An 8,653-nucleotide genomic window follows, 5' to 3' on the forward strand; every position below is an offset into this window, starting at 1 on the left:
GACCGAGTGCGTAGCCCTACTCTGGATACAATGCCATTTCCCTTTCGGTTTAAAAATGACCCTGAAGTTCCATCCCTAAGCAGAGCTGTAACTTGCTGGTTTTAGAGGAGGAGGAGGAGGAGGAGGAGGAGGAAGAGAGGGATGGGTTTTCTCTTCCCCTGGAGTCGAGGAGGTTGGGAGAGGGAGAGAGGGAGAGTCGCGTTGATCGGTTGAGGCGATCCGTGATCTCTAAGTGCGCGCTAGGCCCTTCTCCATAAGAAAAAAAAAAAAAACGGCATTGACTCCAAATCCCATAATGCCGTTGTGTTCCCTCTGTTTGCCGCCCCTCCCACTTTTCCCTTCATTTCCTGCTCCAGTGCCACTGCCAGTCATTGGCCTCGAATTTCAAACTGGAGAACGGGGTGATTGGCTCATTTTAGGGCTAGTTTTGATCAAAGGAAGGTGATTGGCTCATTTTGGGCTGGTGTTGATCGAAGGATAGGCGATTGGCTCGTTTAGAGCTGGTTTTGATCAAAGAAGGCGATTGGCTCGCATAGAGCTGGTTCTGCTCGTCGGAAGGTGATTGGCTCGCTTAGAGCTGGTGTTCGATTGAAGGGAGGTGAATGGCTCGTTTAGAGCTGGTTTTTGATCATTTTGAGGTGCGATAAGATCGTCGGGGAGTGCGATCTGCTCACGTGTGGCCGAGGGACAGAGAGGATGACGGGAGACCGTTGTTCTGAGTAGCGTTGTGAGTGCAGGTTAGCATTAGCGGTGGTAGCATTGTGAGTGCAGGTTAGCGTTAGCATTGTGAGGGCAGGTTAGCGTTAGCGGCAGGAAGCATTGTGAGTGCTGGGTTGGCGTTATCGGTGGTCAAGTTTTTGGGTGCAGATTAGCGTTAGCGGCAGAGGCGTTGTGAGTGCAGGTTAGCGTCAGCTGCAGCAGTAGTACTGTGAGTGCAGGTTAGCGTTAGCAGTGATAGCGTTGTGAGTGGAGGTTAGCGTTAGCATTGTTGGGGGGGGGGGTTAAGCATTCTGAGCGAGTTGCATTGCAGCGGTTCATTCGGACCAGGATCGTTAGCGCTTGGGAGTTTAGCAGGGGGGGTCGAAGTTGGCAGCGTCTGTTTTTCTGGGGGTCCAGATATAGCCACTCTTTTACAAGGGGAACTCATGTTTACAGATTGCGTTTGTGTTCACCCTGAACTCTCAGCTCCTTGCCGAAACGTCGAGGCGCGGTTAGCGTCTGAGGCTTCTGGTCACACGGTCTGCTGCGTTGATCGTCTCACACGCGTTTTTGTCTCTTTTCTGGCTCACCCTGATGTATTGGGGAGGGGGAGGGGGGGGGGCATGGGAGGTCACCCAGGGGCAGAGAGTCCACAGAAAGTGCCTTTCCTGACGATGGTGCTGATTTAAAAAAAGAAAAAAAAGAAAAACTTAAACAAAAACAAAAAACAGAAGTTACCAATCAAAGAAATGTTATTTTAAAAAAACTTTCTGAAATACCTATGTCTACATCAATGTATACATGCAGACACACACACACACACACACACACGTGTTATAAGCTGTATACACGCAGAGACACACACACACACCCACACATATGTTATTAAATGTATACATGTATGAATATAAATATATATATAGACAAACTGATACTGACATGCCAAGAAAATAGTGGGATGGCTAAGCTCTGTAGTGGAGTGTAGGTTAGTTTGAGCCTGGACCAATAGCGCTTGTTAGAGGGGTGGGGGGTGGGTTGGGAGGGAGGGAGGGGGAGGGGGGTGCTGGGGCACTACCCTGGGTCAGCCTGGCCTCACACTGACGGCGAAAGCATCGCACTTTACAGACTCCCGCTCGCGTTCGGAGAACAGCCCGAGATTACGTCTGGACGTGTCCCGCTATCCAACAACCGCACCTACTGCCTGGACTTAGCGGTTCTTGTGAAGAGATTTCCTGTGTTCCACCCCCCCCACCCTCCCCCCATCCCCCCCCCTTCCGGTCATGGTAGCGGTTAGGAGTCATTTCCACGAGGTGTGCCTGAACAAATCTCAAAGAAAAAAAATGAGGAAGTAATTGTTTTTGCTTTTTTTTTTTTTTTTTTTATAATAATAAAAAAATAAAAAAGGCCTTCACTGCTTTTTGACCTGAAGGGGGCGCCATTGCTTGTGTCACTTCTTCCCCCCGACAGGCGCCAGTTCTCTCTGTTCTCGCGCGATGCCCCCACATGGTTGCCCAGGAAACGGTTCGCCCCACCCCGTACCAAACCTGGGCAGCGCACTGGCTTTGACCTTTGACCTCTGACCTCTAATGGGCATGGCTGTAAGCCAAGGGAGGGTGGGAAGCTGTGTGGTGGGAGGGGGGAGGGGGGAGGGGGGGCGCTTGGGGGCCCAAGCAATGTCACGTGAGTGCCCAGTGAACCGGGAAAGGGGGGGGGGGGTCAAATGTACCACAGATATCTGGAATCACCTCACTGACCTTGGTATGCTGCATATATTGTACTAAATGAGAAAAAAAACCCGTAAACATTGCTTTGATTACAGTATATTGCGCTTGATTAATTGCCTGATTATGATATCCTTATAGCTGTTTTACAGTAAGAGAATTGTAAAAGAGGATCTTTCTTTTTTTTTTTTTTGTGTCTTAACACTTCTCTGACTTTTATTTTTTTTATTTTATTGTCCTTTTTTTTTTGTTTTTTGAGCCTTCATTTTATTTGGTTGTCCTATTTAAATGTTGTTGTTGTTTTAATTATATATATACAAAATATTTTATGGTGTATTTATTGAGAGCCTGTGGGCGTGTCCTTGGGTCTCCTCTACGGCTTGGGGGCGGGGCGGTGGGCGGGACTTTGAGCTGGAGGCGGGGTTTGGGGGCTGGGCTGGGCATTCCTGATCCCCTTGGAGAGCATTTAAATTTAGGGTGGGGGGTCAATCTTCCCACCCCCCACCAAACTCTGCCCGACACACGAGCACAACTACATGCTGGAGAAGGGGGGGGGGGGGGGGGTGGGCGTTAGTTTAGTTTAAGGACGGAGTCGTTGGCTCACGTCTGTATGGGAGGAAGACTCCACGCCCTTCCTCTCTTCCTCCTTTGGCAAGGCGTTCCCCCCAATTCAGACCCTCCACCCCGCCCCAGAAAGGCAGGTCTGAGTGAGGAGGAGGAGGAGGAGCAGGAGGAAGAGTGTGGAGGTGCGGCCGCCTTCTAGTTCTCCATATCTGACGTCCGAGAGCCATTCACAGCGTTCGGTGAAAACGAGCCATGGATTCCCCATTCCGCCCTCTTAAAACAAAACAAAACAAAACAAAACAAAACAAAACAAAACAAAACAAAAAAACAAGGCTTTTGCCTTCAGTGTGTTCTTCTGTTATCTTTGAATCCCTATCTTCAGAACTTTTTAAAAGCCTTACTTTGTGTCACAGACGCGACGCTCACATCATTATATAAACCGCTAACGGAGTCCCAGAGGGGTCTCAACCCTCACTGTCTCCGGTCGCTCTGGTGAGAGAACCTAACGCGTGTGTGTGTGTGTGTGTGTGTGTGTGTGAGTGTGAGTGTGTGTGTGTGTGCGTGCCTGCGTGAGTGTGTGTGTGTGTGTGTGTGTGTGTGCGTGCCTGCGTGAGTGTGTGAGTGTATGTGTGTAAAAGTGTGTGTCTGTGTGTGTGAGTGTGTGTGAGTGTGAGTGTGTCTGTGCGTGCGCGCGTGAGCGTGTGTGTGTGAGTGTGTGCCTGCGTGCCTGCGTGCGTGTGTGTATTAATGACGATAGTATTGTCCCTCGTCGCTGTTCCGGCTCGTTCCGTGTCCGTCATCGGAGTTCGCCGCGCTTTGGAGGCGGGGCACGCAGAGGTCACCGAGCCAATCCCGTGGACCGTGGGGTCGAAACCAAAAACCCTATTTCGACCGTGGTCTCTGTGCGCCCGCAAACGACCGCACCCGTAAACGACCGCGCCCGAAACCCGATGTAAAGAGCGGTTCTGCACGCACAGAATCCAGGTCCAGAATGTAAAAGTCCTGCCCGGTGTTCTGCTGGTTCTGCTGGTTCTGCCGAGTAGCACCACTGTTCAGCCAAAAGGACTAATGAGTGAAATCGGCTGGGAGACTTTTACTTCTCTCACTCCTTGGGCTTCACACACTCTGAGACACACACACACACACACACATACACACACTTTCACACACACACACACACACACACTTTCACACACACTCACACACACACACACACACACTCACACACTTTCACACACACACACACACTTTCACACACACTCACACACACACACACTTTCACACACACACACACACACATTTTCACACACACACACACACGCTTTCACGCACACGCACACACACACACTTTCACACACACTCACACACACACTTTCACACACACACACATACACACACTTTCACTCACACACACACACACACACACACACACTTTCACACACACTCACACTCACACACATTCACACACACACACACACTTTCACACACACTCACACTCACACACATTCACACACACACACACACGCACACACACAGACAGATGCACACACTCACACACACTCACACACACACACACACACACTCACACACACTTTCACACACACACACACACACACACACACACACTCACGCACACACACACACACACACACTCACGCACATATATGCTCCTCTGAAATGTGCACACACTCACTGAAACTGAAGGTTTTTCTTTTTGTTTCGTTTTTTCGTAGTCAGTCAGCATCCCGAGGAGACCGCACCAGAACTGTTACCCCTGATTCGTTACACCAGTCCTTAAAAATGATTATGTTTCCTCATGGGGGCGACATGGCTCAGGCAGTAGGAGCAGTCGTCTGGCAGTCGGAGGGTTGCCGGTTCGATCCCCCGCCCGGGCTGTGTCAAAGTGTCCCTGAGCAAGACACTTAACCTCCAAATGCTCCTGACGAACTGGTCGGTGCCTTGCATGGCAGCCAATCGCCGTCGGTGTGGATGAAGGCGCTATATAACTGCCAACCATTTACCATGTTTTTGAATCGGCAGTCCCCAAACCGGCCAGTAGGAGGAGCTATATGATACATTTTGACATGGGGCGACTTCATTCTCACCTGCCCTTCCCTTGTGGGATTACTTTCCTGTCTGGTCCTTTTATTCCCGTTTGATATTCTTCTCATGGGTGAGTGGCCTTGGGGTCTTGCGCACACACACACACACACACACTCACATACACACGTACACACACACACAGGGCTTTTGTGTGTTCACGGCCCATCTGCTTGTCTCCCTCCCGTTTCATCTGACAGCCTCAGTAGAACCAAAGTGTGATCCTGTGTTGCCATTGGTCAGGGCGGCGGCATGGGTCCGCCCCCTCAGACTCTAGTGCGAGCCTATAGGCTACACGTCCTTGCGAGCCAACCACTCCCAGAGAGGGATTACAGGGAGGCCCCGGTGGTACCTTCGCTAAAACACTAAATAAGCCGGCATTCCCCTCTCTCTGCCTCAAAGTACAGGAGCAGGGTGCCAGTGCCCTCTAGTGGCCATCCACATGGATGCAGGTGTCTTTCCACTCCTCACCACCAGAGGGAGCTCCCCACCTCTGTTCCACCCCCACCCTCTTCCCCACCCCCCACCTGCTCCTATCTCCGTCTCTGTACGTCGCAAAAGATTCTCTGTTGTACCAACAGGTGTTTTTGTTTTTGAATGTCTTATTTTATAGTCTTCTTTTAGGCCCTTTAGTGTTGCTTTGCTTCAGTTTGAAGTGTAACTTTCACTAATACTTGCAATAAAAAGCTTTGCTTTAATCCGTTCTGGTTTGTGATGATCCCTCCTTCCCTGGCTCGCATTGGTGAACAGTAAGAAGAAGATGAAATTGTTACACTGTCTTGGAAAAGCAAATGTATTCTATCTATAGAATCAGTGACTTAAAAATAAGCTTGAATAAACTTAGCCCAGAAACTGAGTATGTGTGTAGTTAACCCACGGTATCGGTAACCTCTCCAATTCATCGTGTTTCAAGTGACAGTTGAAATCTGAAATGAAGACAAGCTGCATTTTGGGAATCTAGGGGATTTTTTTGTTGTTACTCTGATTATGGATGAAGATGAACATTGTCGATGGGAGAAGGGTAGTTATGAATAAAGGGCCAAAACAATACAGGTATATAGCGGCTCAAAAGTGTGAAATACCCCAAATGTGTGAAATGAGGTTGGTGAATTTTGACCTACATTATTGGCATTTGGCAGACGCTCTTATCTAGAGCTACGTACAGTTGATTAGACTAAGCAGGAGACAGTCCTCCCCTGGAGCAATGCAGGGTTAAGGGCCTCGCTCAAGGGCCCAACGGCATTGCTCCAGGGGAGGATTGTCTCCTGCTTAGTCTAATCAACTGTAGGTCGCTCTGGATAAGAGCGTATGCCAAATGCCAATAATGTAATGTAATAATGCTTGCAGTTCCACCTCCTGGAGACATTTGGCCACAGTGTGATCCTGGCTCTGTTGGGAGAGGCAGGCCACACACACACACACACACACACACACACGCACAGTCACTGAGGAATGGAAGCAGGGGCTAAAAACTACTGCTGGGGTCCTCAGCACTTTCTTCAGGTCTATTTCCAAAGCCTGTTTTAATTTCATTAATGAATCAGTTGCACTTTAGGAGGGGAATAAATTGTCTTTCATATTTTCTCAAATTGTAGCCTAATCAAGAGGCGTATATGCAGCACTCACACCCTAAAATTCAACCTCAACTACATGATTAATTTGAAGGGGGAGGAAAGGCATACCCTGGCCCAACCCCTGACCTCACCTCAGCCCACCCCCAGCCGGGTCTATGGACCTGGGTACTGTTATGTCCTGCCCACGCCCCTGAATGGGAACGGACCTACAGCAGAGCCCTGGTGCACCCTGCACGCATTTTCACTGATCCTGGATCAGTCTGCACCGCGTTAAACGCTCTGTAAAGCAGCAGAACCCCCCCCCACCCCACCCCCAGGGCTAAGCAAAACTTACTTCACGCTGAAATAGAGACCAAAGCCGAAAACCTGTTTGTATGTACCTGGTCACATGACTCCCCTGCGCTAGCACACCTACACGTGTGTTGTGTTGTGGTGTGTTGTGTTGTGTTGTGGTGTGGTGTGGTGTGGTGTGGTGTGGTGTGTTGTGTTGTGATGTGATGTGTTGTGTTGTGTTGTGATGTGGTGTGTTGTGATGTGATGTGGTGTGTTGTGATGTGGTGTGGTGTGATGTGTTGTGATGTGTTGTGATGTGATGTGATGTGTTGTGTTGTGATGTAGTGTGTTGTGTTGTATTGTATTGTGTTGTGTTGTGTTGTGTTGTGTTGTGTTGTGTTGTGATGTGATGTGTTGTGTGGTGTGGTGTTGTGTTGTGGTCTGTTGTGATGTGATGTGTTGTGTTGTGTTGTGTTGTGATGTGTTGTGTTGTGTTGTGTTGTGTTGTGATGTGATGTGATGTGATGTGATGTGATGTGTTGTGTGGTGTGGTGTTGTGTTGTGGTCTGTTGTGATGTGATGTGATGTGTTGTGTTGTGTTGTGTTGTGATGTGATGTGATGTGTTGTGATGTGTTGTGTTGTGGTGTGTTGTATTGTGTTGTGTTCTGATGTGTTGTGTTGTGATGTGATGTGATGTGATGTGTTGTGATGTGATGTGATGTGATGTGTTGTGTTGTGTTGTGGTGTGTTGTATTGTGTTGTGTTCTGATGTGTTCTGGTGTGTTGTGTTGTGTGGTGTTGTGTTGTGATGTGTTCTGGTGTGTTGTGTTGTGTTGTGTTAAACCTGTTTGTACAGCTGGTGATCCAGGATGAGCATGTTGCTCTGGGTTGTGTTGTGGTGTGTTGTGTTGTGGTGTGTTGCTCTGGGTTGTGTTGTGTTGTGTTGTCGTGTGTTGCTCTGGGTTGCAGTGACAGAGGCCTGTTTCCCAGGGGACTGGTTTCCCAGGAGACTGGTTTCCCAGGAAACTCACCCGGCCTGGGCTGATGTGCAGTATATCCTCCTGAGAAAAAGTATTTTATTTATTTTTGACATCATACAAGTGTCTTGGATGACAGAACACCGGATGGCGCTGTGACAATATTTTCAAAAATCCTATCATTATTTTTTTTTATTGAATAGACCCTTGTAAACGCTTGGAATTTAAATAGCACCTTTATCCAAAATGCGGTACAATCGCATTTGCATTGTTGTGCACTTAGAAATGTAGAATTGTACTTCCCTCTAGGGTTTTGAGTTGCACTTGTCCCAGGTATGGTTTTGCACTGCCTATCACGTAATGTCATGTAATGTTGATATGGTATTTTGTATTGTATATATGAGACTCTTTATCTGGACAACTTCACACGGACTAGCCCGAAATGAGAGATGGTGGAACACTCTCAGTTCTGCACTGGTCTCTGTAAAGGAGTCTCATATAAGCGATCTGTCCAGGTGGACATCATCTTTATTCAGCTGGCTTGTCGTGGATTGACTATTTTCCTTTCACGCATTCATTGTAACTTTTAAGGCATAGGAAGTGATTAAATTAAGATTTGGTCAGGGAGAAGTTGTGGTTGTGGTTGTGGTTGTGGTTGTGGTTGTGGGGTGTGGGATGTGGGCTAGGGGGTGGGGGGTGTTGTGCTAGGATTACATTTCGGTAGGAAAGACCTCCTCATACCCA

The sequence above is a fragment of the Conger conger genome, chromosome 1 (genome assembly GCF_963514075.1).
Source record: "Conger conger chromosome 1, fConCon1.1, whole genome shotgun sequence".
NCBI lineage: Eukaryota > Metazoa > Chordata > Actinopteri > Anguilliformes > Congridae > Conger > Conger conger.